This window comes from Balaenoptera borealis (assembly GCF_965194805.1).
Source record: "Balaenoptera borealis genome assembly, chromosome: 15".
Taxonomy (NCBI): Eukaryota; Metazoa; Chordata; class Mammalia; order Artiodactyla; family Balaenopteridae; genus Balaenoptera; species Balaenoptera borealis.
Genome location: NC_138871.1, coordinates 76,850,575 through 76,865,958, shown reverse-complemented (window position 1 = coordinate 76,865,958; position 15,384 = coordinate 76,850,575). Strand labels below are relative to the sequence as shown.

The following is a 15,384-nucleotide window of genomic DNA, read 5'->3' as shown; positions in this document are numbered from 1 at the left end:
TGGGGGCTGCTCTGAGAGCACTTGTGCCCCAGCACTGCGGGGGGAGGAGGGAGGCAGGAGCGCTGTGCTTTGTGGCCGGCATTAGACTGAGAGCTAAAGTCCTTCCCAGCTTATAAAGCCCCCTCACCCCCCTGAAAGCTCTGTGGCAATTCCAAGCAGCAGGTGGGCCAGGAGCAGAGGGTCCGGAGGAACCAAGAAAGCCCCCTAGGGAGCTGTTCTCCTGAGATGACCCCAGTTCCCACCATCGAGCCCACGCCCCTCGGGGGCGCCAGGGGGCCGATGCTCACCATCTCTGGGCAAGCCTGCTGTGGAGGTCGCGCTGGGAGGGCTCTCAGCCACGCGGCCAGGGGATGTCGTCCTCCTTGCTCCCTCACTTCGTTTGCAACTAAAAGATCCCAGAGTGAAGGCTGATTTCAGGCAATCAACTTGCACTTGGGCTGCTCCAGTTACGGGCCACACTCTGTCCCACACACAGGGACAGAAGGAGTCCCTGCCTCAGGAGCACGGGGTTCCAGGGCCCTACCAGCGTGGGCGTGGACACTGAGACGCGGCTGTGACACACCGCACAAGGCTGACCTGTCCTTCCATCAGGGTAGCTCCGTGGTGTCAGGGGTCAAGACATCTTCTGGGGTCAGGAATTGGGGGGATAAAGAAAGAGAGGGTGTGTGTCATGGCCTCCATGGTGGGGACTCTCCCCAGCTGCTGGGCGCCCCTCCATCAGCCCAGCCCTGGGTCTGACAGGCTGTTTTATGTTGACAGTTCATGTTTTATAGATATTTCTCCAGCAGCAAGTTAAATCGCATATGCTCGGGCAGACATCCAGGCCCAGGGCAGGCAGGCGGATGGAGCAGCTGGGCCCTGAGGCTCTGGTGGGCAGGCCTTCCTGCTGCAGAGCTCTGTGTCTACTAGGAAGCGCAGGCTGGGGGTGGGGCTCAGGGCAGCCTGGGTTGCTTCCTTTATGGTCTCAGAGCCTCGGAGGACGCAGCCTTTTCTTGGAAAGGGTCTTCACGTGGATTTTAAGTTCTGGGTCTGGGCAAACCTTCTTCTGGGAAAACAGCAGTCAGAGCTGATATCAGACTGCGGCTTGTACGACCAGTTGGGCAGGAAGACGGAGAGCCTCACCCATCAGCTGTGACCGGGTAGGGGCTGGAGGAGGCTGGCCGCCGAGCAGGCAGTGCGGGAGCTCCAGCCATGGGACCCCATCCTAGGGGACTCCCAGGACTGGGCAGGTTATTGCCAGGGGATTCGCCATGGAATATGGGGCACAAAGCAGGACAGGACCTCCAAACTCAGCCTGAAGGGAGGGTGCTGCCCCCCTCCCCTGGCCTCTTCTCCCAGCAGGGAGGGCGGGGGGTGGGGGGGTGCTCCCACTCTGGTCCTTCAGCCACCAGCACAGCAAGCGTTCGGGGGGCCACTTCAGCTCATGGCCACCCCCTGCCCTGGTTCTGGCTACTCAACGAGATGCTCAGAGACCTTCAGCACACATTTATTGGACACTTAACTCGTGCCAGCCTGTGTATTGAGTTCTGGGCTAACAAAATAAAGTACAAGGCCTTCCCTGAAGGACTTCCTGGTTGTGAGGGAGCGAGAGCAGCAAATAGATGTGTGATGGTACAGGCATAACAGAACGCACAGCCGGTCTTGGAGGCACAGAGGAGAGGCCCCCAGCCTCGGGGTGAGGGCACAGAGCCCAGATGGCGGAAGGGCAGGCTGTGGATCCCAAAGGGACCACCATCACCCAGCCCAGCCTCAGCGTGTTGCTCCCAGGCCCTCCTCACTGTCCCCACCCCTTCCTGGGAACCGCGTGGTGACCAACAGCCAGTAGGAAAAAGAACACCCTCCCTCTGTGTGCTTTCCCCATAGGGCCTGTGTCTGGTCCAGAGGCACACACACCACCCCTCCCCCAAGGAACCAGCTGATTGGCTGGCCTGGGGTGACTAAGGCTTTGCACCTCTAGAAACCCCGAGTGACTTAGCTTAGTTAAACAGACGTGCTAGTGACCAGATTATTCTGCAACATGACCGACAGTTGCTCACACTGGCCCGATTTTAGGTCACATGTATTCGGTTTTATTGAGTACCTACCATGTGGAAGGTATCCTGCTAGGTGATGCTTATGACTTCCTTTGAAGGTAGGCAGGGTGTTGGGTTATCATCTAATGCTACATAACTAACCACCCCAAAACTTAGTGGCTTAAAACAACGGCAACATGTATTTTGCTTGTGAATGTGCAAAGTGAGCAGGGCTCAGCAAGGCCAGCTTGTCTCTGCTCCCCTTGGCATCAGCTGGGGCAGCTCCAGGGCTGCGGGGAACAGTCATCTGAAGCCGCTCACTCACCTGCCTGGCTTCCGGCCCGGGAATACCTGATGGCTGGGGGCAGGACAGCTGGGGCTCCTCCCTCTCACCCCAGAGTCATGCCTCCTATCTCTCCAGCATGGCCACTCCTGGGCAGCCAGACTTCTGACATGCGGGCTCAGGGGCTCCTGGGGCGTGTATCCTGGGTGAGAGAAAGCCAGGCAGACGCTATACCCCCTTTTCAAACCGAGCATCTGGAGTTACACAGCCTCATTCCGGCCTCTATTCATTAGAAGCATCTCAGCAAAGCCGGCCCATACTGAAGGGGAAGACAGATTCCACCTGTTGATGGGAAGCATGTCAAAGATGTGTGAACATGTCTGTGAATGTATTTTTAACTCACCACACAAGACAAAGGCTATTGTCCCATTTTAGAGAGGGCCTAGGATAGAGTGGCTCCTCCAGTTCACGAAGTAATTTGGAACCAGGTGAGGATTCTAAGCCACATCCCCTGGCTCCAAGCCCAAGCCCTTCTTCTATCCACCACCTGGCTCTGTGACAAAGGGCTCAGAATACCTTGGAGTATCTGACAAAATCTACAGACACTTTTCTGTAGATTAAAAATGCACATACATAAAAAAGTGTGTCTATAAATTTATGGGGTCACCTCCTGTTTTCCATCCAGCACACAAGAATCTAACCCTAGTAGGATGCCACTTCATCCTAACAAGTGAAAAGCTGGACAAAGTGAAAAATCAACTCTTCTTAGATTTTTCAGAGCAGTGGGGTCACTGAACAAGCCACCTTCCCCAAAGTTGGAGAGACTGACAAGCAAATCCAGGAATTACTGCAAATGGAGCAGAGCAGAAACCTTCCCGGACTGGAAGCAGTGCTGAGTAGGGAAATTGAACTGTAATTGACAAATTGCTAGAGGCTCAGTAGAGAATCTGCAGGGGGACCAGTCATGGGGGCAGGGCCACACTTTTGTGAGATTTATCTCCAAGAGCTCTCCAGTAAAGTAGCAGAGAAAAATCCCCTCGGGCTTCCGGCAGGAGGAGGGAAAAGGAACCCTTCTAAAGGTTCTTCTTAACAAGCCTTGCCCTCAGGGGAAACTGGTTAACCAGAGCCTAACTTGCTGGGTTTTAAATCAGAACCTAACTGATCTGGGGGAAGGGAAACACCCATCTCCAGTCCACTGTAGCCGCCCTGCCCCACTTAAGAGAGGAGAAAAAGACTAAGAAACAGAGTCCAGAGGCCTAGGCTCTCTAAAAAAACTGACACCTAGTCACAGGCTATAGAACACTTTCCCATCCCCACCCCTCACAGCCACATCACTAAACACCTACTTACAGCAATACTTTTTGCCAAGTACATCATGCCTGGCTAGCAAGAAAAATTATAAAACATACTAAAGGGCAAAAAACCCCCACAATTTGACGAGACAGAGCAAGAGCGTCAGAACCAGACACGGATGGGATGTTGGAATTTTCATAGCAGGCGTTTAAAACAGCTGTGATTGAGATGCTGTGGCTCGAATGGATAAAGTAGACAACATGCAAGAACAGATGGGCAATGTAAGCAGGGAAATGGAAATTCTAAGAAAGAACCAAAAGAAATATGCTAGAGATCAAAAACACTAACAGAAATGAGGAATGCCTTTGATGGGCTTATGAATAGACTGGACACGGCTGAGGGAAGAATCTCCGAGCTTGAGTGTATCTCAGGAAATTTGTGGGGTTGCAGAACAGTGTCCACAAATACAAGGCTGGGCGAAAACAATTCTGACCTCAGCCTGCTTCCAGTACAGCCTCCACACCCAGGGCAGCCAGCGCCAAGAGCAGGTTCCCGCCGCTACACCTGTCTGGCAGACTGCAGGCCTCTCCCAGCACCCAGCCTTGGGGTCTGGGGAAGGCCTTGCTCGTGGTCGTGCCCTGAGGCTTGCTGTGCAAGTGCCGCTGTAGTGCTGTGTCAGCCGAGACCTCCTTCCCATACACACCTCATGGACGAAAACCAGAAGTCCCTTCCTGCTCCTGATGCGGGTGTGTTAGGGGAGCCACTGACCGAAACTGCCTGCCCTGGCCAGGCATGATGGTCACCACCTGCATGAGTTATCTTACAGCAGGAGGTCCTGGTAAGGAACACAGAACTGACAAGCTACCACCAACTGGAAGAATTCGAGAAAGGTCAAAAGGAGAGAGGAGGGGCTTCCCTGGTGGCGCAGTGGTTAAGAATCCGCCTGCCAATGCAGGGGACACGGGTTCAAGCCCTGGTCCTGGAAAATCCTACATGCTGCGCAGCAACTAAGCCCGTGTGCCACAACTACTGAGCCTGAGCTCTAGAGCCCGTGAGCCACAACTACTGAAGCCCACGTGCCACAACTACTGAGCCTGCGCTCTAGAGGCCATGAGCCACAACTACTGAGCCCTTGAGCCACAACTACTGAAGCCCACGTGCCTAGAGCCCGTGCTCCGCAACAAGAGAAGCCACCGCAATAAGAAGCCCGCGCACCGCAACGAAGAGTAGCCCCCGCTCGCCGCAACTAGAGAAAGCCCGCACGCAGCAACGAAGACCCAACGCAGCCAAAAATAAATAAAACTATTAAAAAAAAAAAAAAAAAGGAGAGAGGAGATGCCAGTCCCTATGTCCTACCAACCTCCTAGAATCCTTCTTGCTAGGATCAATCTTGTCTGAGCAATGCACGTGCCACCAGGAAGGACCCTGAGCCAGAATGATTAGCCAGAGACAACCCGGAAACTAACTCTATTACCATAAAACCCAAGACTGCGAGCCACGTGGCAGAGCAGTTCTCCTGCGTTCCCTTACCCTGATGCTCTCCACCCGGGCGCCCCCTCCCAATAAAGTCTCTTGCTTTGTCAGCATGTGTGTCTCCTCAGAGAATTCATTTCCGAGTGTTAGACAAGAGCCCACTCTCGAGCCCCGAAGGAGTCCCCACTCCTGCAACAGGCGGACTCCAGCGGCCTGGAAGGAGGGAACCAGAACCCAGACTCCCCTCGTGGCAGCCCCAGGGCAGCCACACGACAGAACAGGAGGCTTCCTAGGGGAGGTTTCAAGTTCTGCACTTGACATGATGAGGGGTAGCACAGTGGGTCCCCACCCTCCAGGAGGCTTCCTAGGGGAGGTTTCAAGTTCTGCACTTGACACGATGAGGGGTAGCACAGTGGGTCCCCACCCTCCTTTCCTTCTGTTTACACCTGAGGGAGGAACAGGTGCATCAGACTCTGCAGGAGGGAGGGGGTTTGAAAAGTCCTTTGGGTGATCGGCATAAATGACACCCACCCATCCCTGAGGTAGAGACAGCATGTGAGAGGAAGACGTAGAGGCTTTATACGTGGAAAAGTGGGGTACACTCCCTGGCACTGACCGATGACTTTCAACAAGTCCCCCTCTGGCAATGTTCCCCTGATCTGTACTTAAGAGTTGGAGTGACATGGGACCCACATGTGCAGGATGGGGAAGGGAAGGGCCCACCTAAGCAGACGTGCTGGTCAGATTGACAAGGAGTTTCCTGGGTATCCTTTTAGGCAAGTAGGTTTACCCATGGGTTTTCTTTTGCCCTTTCATTTATTTTGGGGAGGGGGGTGGTGATGAAAAAGAAAGGAAACCTCAGGTGCAAGAGACAGTTATCTAAAGAGTGCGGGGGAGTGTATGTGGCCGAGCAGGACCTATGGGGCCTTCTGGGGACAGACCCCGCCCTCATATCCTCTGCTGTAGCTCCTCTCTGAAGTGCCCAGATAATAGTATCTCATGCATATTTCCTGAGTTTTTCAGATGCTAAACACCACCACCAAATGGAAGAAATTAACTACTTGATGATCATGAGCCGTATCCCCCAGACCTACTGGCGCCTAAGGATTGATAACGTCAACCACCCTGTGACCTCACCATCAACCAATCAGAAAGAATTGTGCACAAGCTGATCACACACCATGGGACGCCCCTCTCTCACCTGGCCTTTAAAAATCCTTCGCTGAAACCCTTCGAGGAGTCCAGGGTTCTTTGAGCACGAGCCACCCGTTTTCCTTGCATAGCCCTGCAATAAACCTTTCTCTGCTCCAAATGCTGATGTTTCAGTTTGTTTGGCCTCACTGTGTCGTGCACACAAACTTGTGTTCGATAACGCATAGGACCATGGAGGGATGTGACCCCCTCCGGTCCCCTGCCCACCCCTTGGGCTAGTTTTTGAGGCTGTATGGCGAGAGGGGTTATAGACAAAAACTGAAAATAGTTTTGTTTCCTTTCATTTTCTTGAAATAAAGAGCTTTCTGAGAGCCTGGACATCAGCAGCTTACTACCTTAAGGCCCAGGTGACAAAATGTGACACAAAAGTTTAGAAGGAGAGCAGACCTGGAGGTGTGGCCCACCCCAAGGGGGCCTGAAGGGACCGCTGCCCTGGGTTGGTGGCTCAAGCATTTGATGCTTTGGAACGAGGAGCAGCAAAAGTGGAAGGAGCAGGCGACACAGGTTTCAGTGGGCAGGTAAATGCCCCCAGGCCTGCTGGGAGAGAAGGCCGCGGCGCCCAGCAGGTGTGGCTCGTTCTTGAACAGACCTGAGCCGTCGTGGGGTGGGGTGCCCTGCAGCCCTACAGTGGAAGGGGGAGCCATGGTCACGTGGCCTCCTTTGTGCCCACAGGACGGTGGGAGCTGAGAAGTTTCATCTCACTGGGGTCTTTGACAGAAGTTTAATAGAGGGATATACAGGGAGCAAGTGAAGTTGGGAAGATCGAGGTAGTAAAACATCACATTCAGTTGGGAAAGTAACATTGAACTTGGCCTTGAAGGACCAGAAGGGCTGAGACACACAGAGATAGACAGAAGTCAGGTCATTCCAGGAGAAGGAAACACCTGATTTGGGGAAATGAAAATGCACCATTCTGAGTGTGGTCATGGTAAAGTTCCTACAGGAAGGGTACAGATCTCTTAAAGGAGGTTTTGTAGGGCTTCTCTGGGGTTGCTGTGGTGTCACTGTCATGTTGAGGTGCTGGATTACTGTTGGCCTTCTTCTGAGCATAGGAAATGCACCTAAACATTTCCTGGCTGACGTGGACATCCTCCAAAGTGTGACTTTATTCCTGGTGTCAGAAATGGGGAAGTTTGTCCTTGGATCCAACGTAGCCCAGAGAGGTTCAAGTGGGCAGAAAGCGAGTCAGCTTCAGCCTGGGCTGAGGGGCTATCAAAGGCCCATGGAAGAGAGGCCGGGGCTTGGGAGGGCATGCAGCCCTCTGAGGGAGAAAGTGGGTCCATGTCAGACCGGGTATGGCCTGGGCTGACCCGGGAGCCCTGGGCACCAGTTCAAGCAGTGAGAGCTCACCTGTGCATACCTCTGCACCTGTCTTCCATGTACTGTGTCCCTGGGGTTCTCCCTTGGGGCTTGGAGAGGGCCTGGGAGCCTCAGCCTGACACTGCTACTAAGAAGAGCCTGAGGAAAGCCTACCTCAACTTCCTCATGACACTAAAGAATTGGTGGAGCGCCGAGGCACTGCTGCCAGACAATCCCACATCTGCACAACATTGCTGGAAGCACCAGAACCGTAGCTCTGCCTCCCCTCTGCTTTCCAGATCTTTTGTGAGTGCATCTGTATGGGGGGACCAATTCACCCCCAGAACGCTAGCTGCAAGGGAATGTATAAATGTAGTTTGATCTTTCTCACTTCTAGTGAGCGGGAAGGCACATTAGGCAGGGAAAATGGATGCCGACAGTCCATCAGGCTGCTGGCATATTTGACACGTTAAATTCCCATTTTACAGATGGCGACACTGGGGCTTAGAGAGGAGAAGCATTTGAATTAGTCACCCTGCTAGCAACTGGCAAAACCAGGACTTAAGGGACTTAAGCCAGTAGAGAGCTGGCAAAGTTTTGAAAACCAGTTCTCCACGTGTCATTCCAACAGGAATGTTGGTTGATATTTTTCTTTCTGGTAATGAATAAAACAGAAGTGAAACAACAAAGACATATATTGGAACTTCACTCTTTCATCACTGACACAAGTGTCTGCTTTGCTGAATTGGATATTTCCTTAGTCTCTTATGCTATTCACAATGTAATAACTACAGACACGACACACATTTTACCTGCATTATTAACATTTCCTCCAGTGCTTTCTTACATCTAGACAACCAACTAAACAATAAATCAAGCCATGATTTATAGTTTTTGCCACTTTCCACGGTGTAAATATTCTCACTGTGGCTGATTTCAAGCTACCAAAGTGATGTTATGGGAAAAGAGTTGGTAGGAGATGTAAAGTGGGACACTGGCTGTTATGTAGGATTTCCATCTGCAGACACAGTAGTTGTAAATGACCTCAGAGTGTAGACAATAGTAAAATAATTGGGGAGTGGTGAGTTTTGATTGTTTGCTATGTTCGTTTTTCATATGATTTATTCAAGTTTAAGTTAATTATTAACAATGGCCACGTTTATTAACTGGCTTGCAAAATCTCCAAAAATTTCACAATCATTCTTGTGAAGTGTCCAAGCCGGGTACAGCACACACTGATTCAAACCCAGGACCTCTGACACGGAAGCCCACGCTCTTAATCCTACTCGACACAGCTAAACGTACCAGAGGTCCACAGGTAGTAAGTAGCGGAGTTGAGATTTGAAACCAGTCTGGCTCCAAAGCCACATTCTTAACCACTACCACTGGGATAATTGTCTCCAATATTTTTCTTTGGCTCTGGAAAGCTGTCCCATTAGCCACTGGTGGGCCTGATGGGGAAGAGGAGGAGAAACAAGGAAGGATGTCTAGCTGAACTGTACCTCTCTGGACCCCAGGCCACGGGAGAGCAATGGAACTCAGGCACCGTCAAGCCCTGTTCTGCTACGGTGGAGAGGCAGAGAAGCCCAGGGCACCACAAAGTCTGCAGTGAGTTGGGACCAGAACCCAGATCTCCTCCATCATCCCCAGGCCGAGGCACGTCCACAGTCCCTGTGACCTGGGCCCAGTGGGCACTGGGCAACAGGAACCACTACTGCAGACAGGCGTGAACTGGGAAGAAGCTGCATGAGACACACAGAGACGAGTCAGCCTGAGGCCTGCCGTGTGCCCAGGCCTGTGCCAGGCCCTCTGTGTAGACAGCACGTAGGAGGAGAGCAGCCATGGGCCAAAGGGGGCCCTGCTCACGGTGGCACCATCCAGTTCCACTGCCACTAGCCACGTTTCACAAGTTATATTTAAATTAATTAAAATTAAGTAAAACTTAAAATTCAGTTCCTTAGGTCCAAGAGCCACATTTGGTTAGAGGTTATTGGATTGGATAGTCAGATACAGGACATTTCCACTGTCACAGAAAATTATGGGCTTCCCTGGTGGCGCAGTGGTTAAGAATCCACCTGCCAATTCAGGGGACATGGGTTCGATCCCTGGCCCGAGAAGATCCCACATGCCGCGGAGCAACTAGGCCCGTGTGCCACAACTACTGAGCCTGTGCTCTAGAGCCGGCGAGCCACAACTACTGAGCCCGTGTGCCGCAACTACTGAAGCCCACGCGCCTAGAGACTGTGCTCTGCAACAAGAGAAGCCACCGCAATGAGAAGCCCGCGCACCGCAACGAAGAGTAGCCCCCGCTCGCCGCAACTAGAGAAAGCCCGCGAGCAGCAACGAAGACCCAACGCAGCCATAAATAAATAAATAAATAAATAAATAAATAAATAAATAAATAAATTAGTAAAAGAAATTTATAAAAAAAAAAAAAAGAAAACTCTACTGACAGCACTGGCCCTAGAAGGAAGCCAGGTGAAATGAAAAACACTGGAATTGAGCCAGATGCGGAGGTGTGCTTCTTGGAGGGAGAAGACCTTGAAGGACCAGCTAGCTGGGGAAGGGCCCCACCCAGGGCCCAGGCCTGAGCCCCTCTCTTGGGCTGCCTAACCTGACCGGACGCCTGTCTGCTGCTGCCCACACCCACCCAGGGACGAGGAATGCGGCTTGCGGGAACCTGCAGGCAGCTGACCAGGACCCAGCAGTCATGGGAGCAGCTGAGCCTCCTGCGGCCCAGGGGTCTAGGGCCTGCGGCGGCCGCCGCCCACCTGCCTGCATCCCAGGCTCTGGCGTCCGGAAACCCAGCACTGGGAAGAGAGCTGATTCTGTGTGCCTTTTGGAAGCCGCTCGCCTTAGTCCTAACGAGGGGCCCCAGGAGGGGGCGGGCACTGAGTGTTTGTGTTGCGGCATCTTTGATGCTCCTCGGAGCCTTTGATGTCGGAGGATGTCCCTAGGAAGCCAGCCACGTGCTGTTTGCTCTGGGGTTTTCCTTTTATTCGTTTATAAACTCATCTTGATTGGTTCTGTAAAGGACAAAAGAAGGAACCCAGCGGAAAAGAAATGCTATATAATTCATAGGGGAAGGGGAGGTGGGCGGCCAGTTGTGGTGGGCGGGGCGCAGCCGAAAGCAGAGGCTGATCTCCCAGCTCACACGCCAGGGCTTCAGCGCTCGACACAGTGAAATCTCTCAGAATCTTTACAGAATCCGTGCAGACTTCTTGTGGATGAACCTAAAATCCTTATGCGATCTTAACGGAATCCACGTAGAAGATTCATAGAATCCTTTTAGAAGCCACATAAAATTCACATAGAATTCACCAGACTGTTTCTAGTAGCCTAAATCCCCACTGCCCACCCCACACACACACACTTCTGTCCTCGCCAAGGGAAAGAGAAAGTCACCTTGAACTGCGCTTTCTTTCTTCAGAGAGAGGCCACTTGACAGATCTATCTCTTATGTAAAGGTAGGGGCTGGAGTCCCCCAGTGTCCAGGGTAAGGGGGTAATGCGACCTTTTGTGGCCTGACCAGGGCAGGCCTCTCTTCAGGGCCTTTGACCTGCAATCCTGGTCCCTTGGGAAGAGGAGAATCATTTGCATAAGAATCCCAGGGCTTCCAAAAAAAGAAGGGACCCTAACCCCTATATGAAAACTCATCATGGTGACCTGGGTGCAAATGGCCCCTGGAATAAGAGCCCCACAGTGCAGGTTTGGTTTGTATTGCTTCAATGTGTTCCAGCACCTAGTCCTGTGCCTGGCACGTGGTAGGTCCTCAGTATTTGTTTCATGAATAAATGAATGAAGCTGTGCTGGCAGGAAAGGACTCTAAGGGCCCAGAAGGGTACCCACCAGGAAGACAGGGCAAACATGAGGCCAACTCAAGGCCTGGGCCAGGCACTGGGTACTAGAGAGGACTGGCTAGAGATCTGGGCAAACGAGTCCTCCCTACTGGGCAGACAGAGGGAGACCTGTCTAGGGTGGGGAAAGCCAAGGAACGGGGTTCTGCAAGCACCAGGGCAAGGTCTGTCTTGATGGCATCCTGGTGGTAGGTGGCCAGGACCTGAACAGGCCAGTCTCCAGCCTGTCCTGGGCATGTGGCATGAGACAGAGCTGAAGGGTATGGCCTTGTGGGATCTGGAACAATTTTCTGGCTATTTTTAAATTTCATCTCAGTTAGTATGGCTTGCTTTCATTCTTCAGAGTCGTGGCTCGGCAAGAAGCCCCCCAGATCAGGAGGTTTGTAGAGACGTACAGAGATAGAAGCTCCCCCAGCAAGCCTGGCTGTGGAGCTGGGGTTGCCAGAGAGGAAAGAGATTCTGCCTTTTCCAGGCAGAGAGGGCAAGACTCCTTTACGGGGAGCCCTGGGCTCTGAGGAGACCCTCCTAGGAAGCAGCACTACTGACTCTGGACAAACAAGCTGACGTCTGTGTATGTCTGTCTGTCCATCTGTGCGGGGGTGATGGCCCCTCCACTGCTGGCAGCTCTGGCTACACACCTCGGCCGAGCCCCAGCTCTGCACCCTTCCCCGGGCATGGCTGAGGATGGATGAGAGCCTGAATTTGGGAGTAAGTGTTTTCAGTCCTGCAAAAGCAAAGTAGGGTATGTGTTTGAAAAAAAAAAAAAGGAGGGAAGAAAACAAAATTTTTTAATAAATAAGATAAAATAAAAAATAAAATAAAATGGGAATTCCCTGGCAGTCCAGTGGTTAGGACTTGGTGCTTTCAGTGCCCGGGCCCAGGTTCCATCCTTGGTTGGGGAGCTAAGATCCCACAAGCCGAGCAGCGTGGCCAAAAAGTTAAAAAAAAAAAAAAAAAGAAAGAAACAAGGGAGGGAGGAAAGGGACAAAAAAAACGTCAGACCAGGCTGAGCCCTCACTAGCCCAGAACATGTCTTTTACAGCAAACACCAAACATCCTACTTCTGCCAGCTGTCAAACTCATGTGCCTGGAAGGGAGAGCTAGAACTTAAGTGAACGAAGAAACCACGTCCAGGGCTCTCCCAGTGCCTCGCTGCACATACACACACCCTGCCCCATGTGCCAGCATTGTCTTTGGGCAGCAGGAAGCAGGCGGATGGCCTCCTTGGGAGATTTGGTCACCAGATGTAACCTCAGCAGCGGCAGGAGAGGGACCATCAGAGGATAAGGCAGAAGCAAGGGGAACCATATCATAGGGGGCCTTGAGGGTCAGCTTGGGTCGGGATTTTGTGTTTTGGCACCGGGTAGCCTTTGGAGGTTTTTGAGCTGGGGAATGACTCTTAGGACATGTGCATTAGGAGGGTTCTGTTTAGGGAAGCCAAATGTTCCAGTGTGCCTGGCTCAGTCCTGGTTCTCCTGGACAGTCTTGATTTATGCCCGCCATCCCCGTCCATTCCCCTTGACACTCTCAAAAGTATCCTAGTTTTAGTTACTGGATATTTTATGATATTAAGGAATTAGTTTTAATTTTTAAAGATAGGATAAGAGCCTTGTGGTTATGTTTAAAAAAGAGTTCTTGTCTTTTAGAGATATATACCTCAATATTTATAGATGAATGTTGTCTGAGATTTGCTTCCAAAAAATCTGAGGGGAGGGCTGGTGGGAGGGAATGGGTGGGAGCAGAAACAAAACTGTCTGAGTTCATCATCGCTGGGGTTTGGTGTGGATACATGGGTGTTCGTTAACTCGTCTCTATTTTTATATTTGTTTGAAATTTTCTGATATAAAAAGTTTTTAAAAAGTGTCCCAGACTGAACAGAAATATGGTCACTCTAGTTCACTCATCAGGAGGGATTTTTCCCCCAGGGGACAGTTGGCAGCATCTCGAGACGTTTTGGGTCATTCTGTCACAGCTGGGGGGGGTGATTGTCACCTCGTGGTACCGGCCAGGGATGCTGCTAGGTGCTCAGGCAGCCCCACAGCAAGACATTACTCGGCGCAAAGTATCAGTCGCGCTGAGGCTGAGGAACCTAGGCATGTGGAATTGCCTGCAATTTACCTTAAAGCACTGCTGTATGAACAGGAGGAATGTGTATCCATGTGTGAGTTCACGGTAATTTATGCTCTAGGGATGATTAGTTAACACTGAAAGGAATTCACACTCTAGAAGTGGCTAGCCAGGGCTTCCAATATAGTCATCTAAATCTGCTCCCCAGAATTCATTAGTTAGCATAAAAGGTGTTCTAGGGAATTCCCTGGCGGTCCAGTGGTTAGGACTCCACGCTTCCACTGCTGGGGGCCTGGTCGGGGAAATAAGATCCCACAAGCCACACAGCACGGCCAAAACAAAACAAAAACAAACAAAAGGTGTTCTAGATAATTTGTTATTGAAGAAATAAGTGATGTTCAAGAAACGTGTTTGGGGACTTCCCTGGAGGTCCAGTGGTTAAAACTCCGTGCTTCCTAGGCACGGGGCACAGGTTTGATCCCTGGTCGAGGAACTAGGATCCCACATGCCACACGGCGTGGGCAGAAAGGAAAAAAAAAAGAAAAGAAAAGAAATGTGTTTGGCTGGAATGATTGTGCAAGCAACTTTGTCTTTGCTTAAACAAGACAGAAGGATCCAGCAAACCCGTTGCCTCACGCCTATGGACCAGTGCTCCGGGTCTCTTCCCATTTGGTTCTGGGCTCTCCTCTGGGCCCAACCATCCCCAGTTCTGATAGACGTCTCTGTGTCCTGGTCCAGCTAGAAGGTGGGTTGGTCCTGATGACAGAGCATAGGCTTATTTTGGGGGCACTGAACTTTTCATGCAAGTGCTTGACAAAGAGAGGGGACGCCCCCAAGCTTAGTGAGGGGGTCAAATGACTGTTTCGGTGCTTACTTGTTATTAAAAATATGTCACTGTGGCAGAATCTGGTCTGAAATGTGCTTTTATGTAACATATGCTCCTTTAGGGCATTGCCTAACGACTCAGAGTCCCAGCCTAATCCTTGGGGACACCAGTGTTTACCTAAGCCCCTGATAGCCATTGAACAGCCAGATTGGCTGAGATCAGGAGGATAATGCTGGTGGTGTGTGGAGGGGGTAGATTAGAGGGGAGATTAGACCCCTGTCACTTCCTTCAGGAATTTTCTAACATCTTTCACGTACCTCCTTGGCACCAGCACCGCGTATCACACCTCTTCCCACCCCGCCATGGTCTCACCCATGCTCCCAACGCCTACATCTGTGGCTTCAACCACGGCCGGGAAAGGTGTCCTTGTGCTCGAGGCCTCCGAGGCACGACAGTAAACGTGCAGAAGCGCTCCGGGGCCAGAATCTGGCCTCTGGGCCTGGGATTCATCATGGTGGCCAAGCCTGGTTTTCGGCTCCCTTTCATCTGCTTCCAGCTGTAGCCAGGCGGGAACAGCCTGCCTCACTGTCCTATGAAGCCAGGGGCCTGGCTGCTCAGAGCCGCGCCCCCTGGGCTCCCTGGTCACAGGTAGTAGCCACGCACTTAGAGGCAGGGCGACAGTCGTGGATGGCGGGAGGGGCTGGGAGGGGCCCCGCAGGAAGCCTTATTCTCAACCATCAACAGCTCAGGGGAAGCGAGTTTACCAGAGCGTATTCTGAGGGCCTGCTTGGCTGGAGAGAGGTGCAGTGGGTTGAGGGCGCTGAGTGTTTGAAGGGGGTGGGGGAGGGAGGAAAGGGGTGGGCGTCCATGCCAACAGATGGACGCAGGGAGGGTGGCAGGAGGATCCAGAGGGAGCTTTCTAGAGCTGTCATGAAATGAACTGCAGAATTCTGAGGAGGAGCACTGATGCCCTAGGCAGCTCTCAACACAGGCACGCGCACACGCACACACACACAGCCCCCTGAGGTCTCCGGGCTGCATTAGTTGCCCTCATGGCCCTTT

At 52.1% G+C, this 15,384-nt stretch overlaps 1 long non-coding RNA gene across 1 annotated transcript; it reads left to right on the top strand.

The window, feature by feature from the left end:
- Window positions 1-483: 483 nt before the first annotated feature.
- Window positions 484-6,289, top strand: LOC309612274. Its single transcript, XR_014235077.1, has 2 exons — window positions 484-1,139; window positions 6,077-6,289. It is a non-coding gene; the product is annotated as an uncharacterized lncRNA (long non-coding RNA).
- The last annotated feature ends 9,095 nt before the right edge of the window (window positions 6,290-15,384 follow it).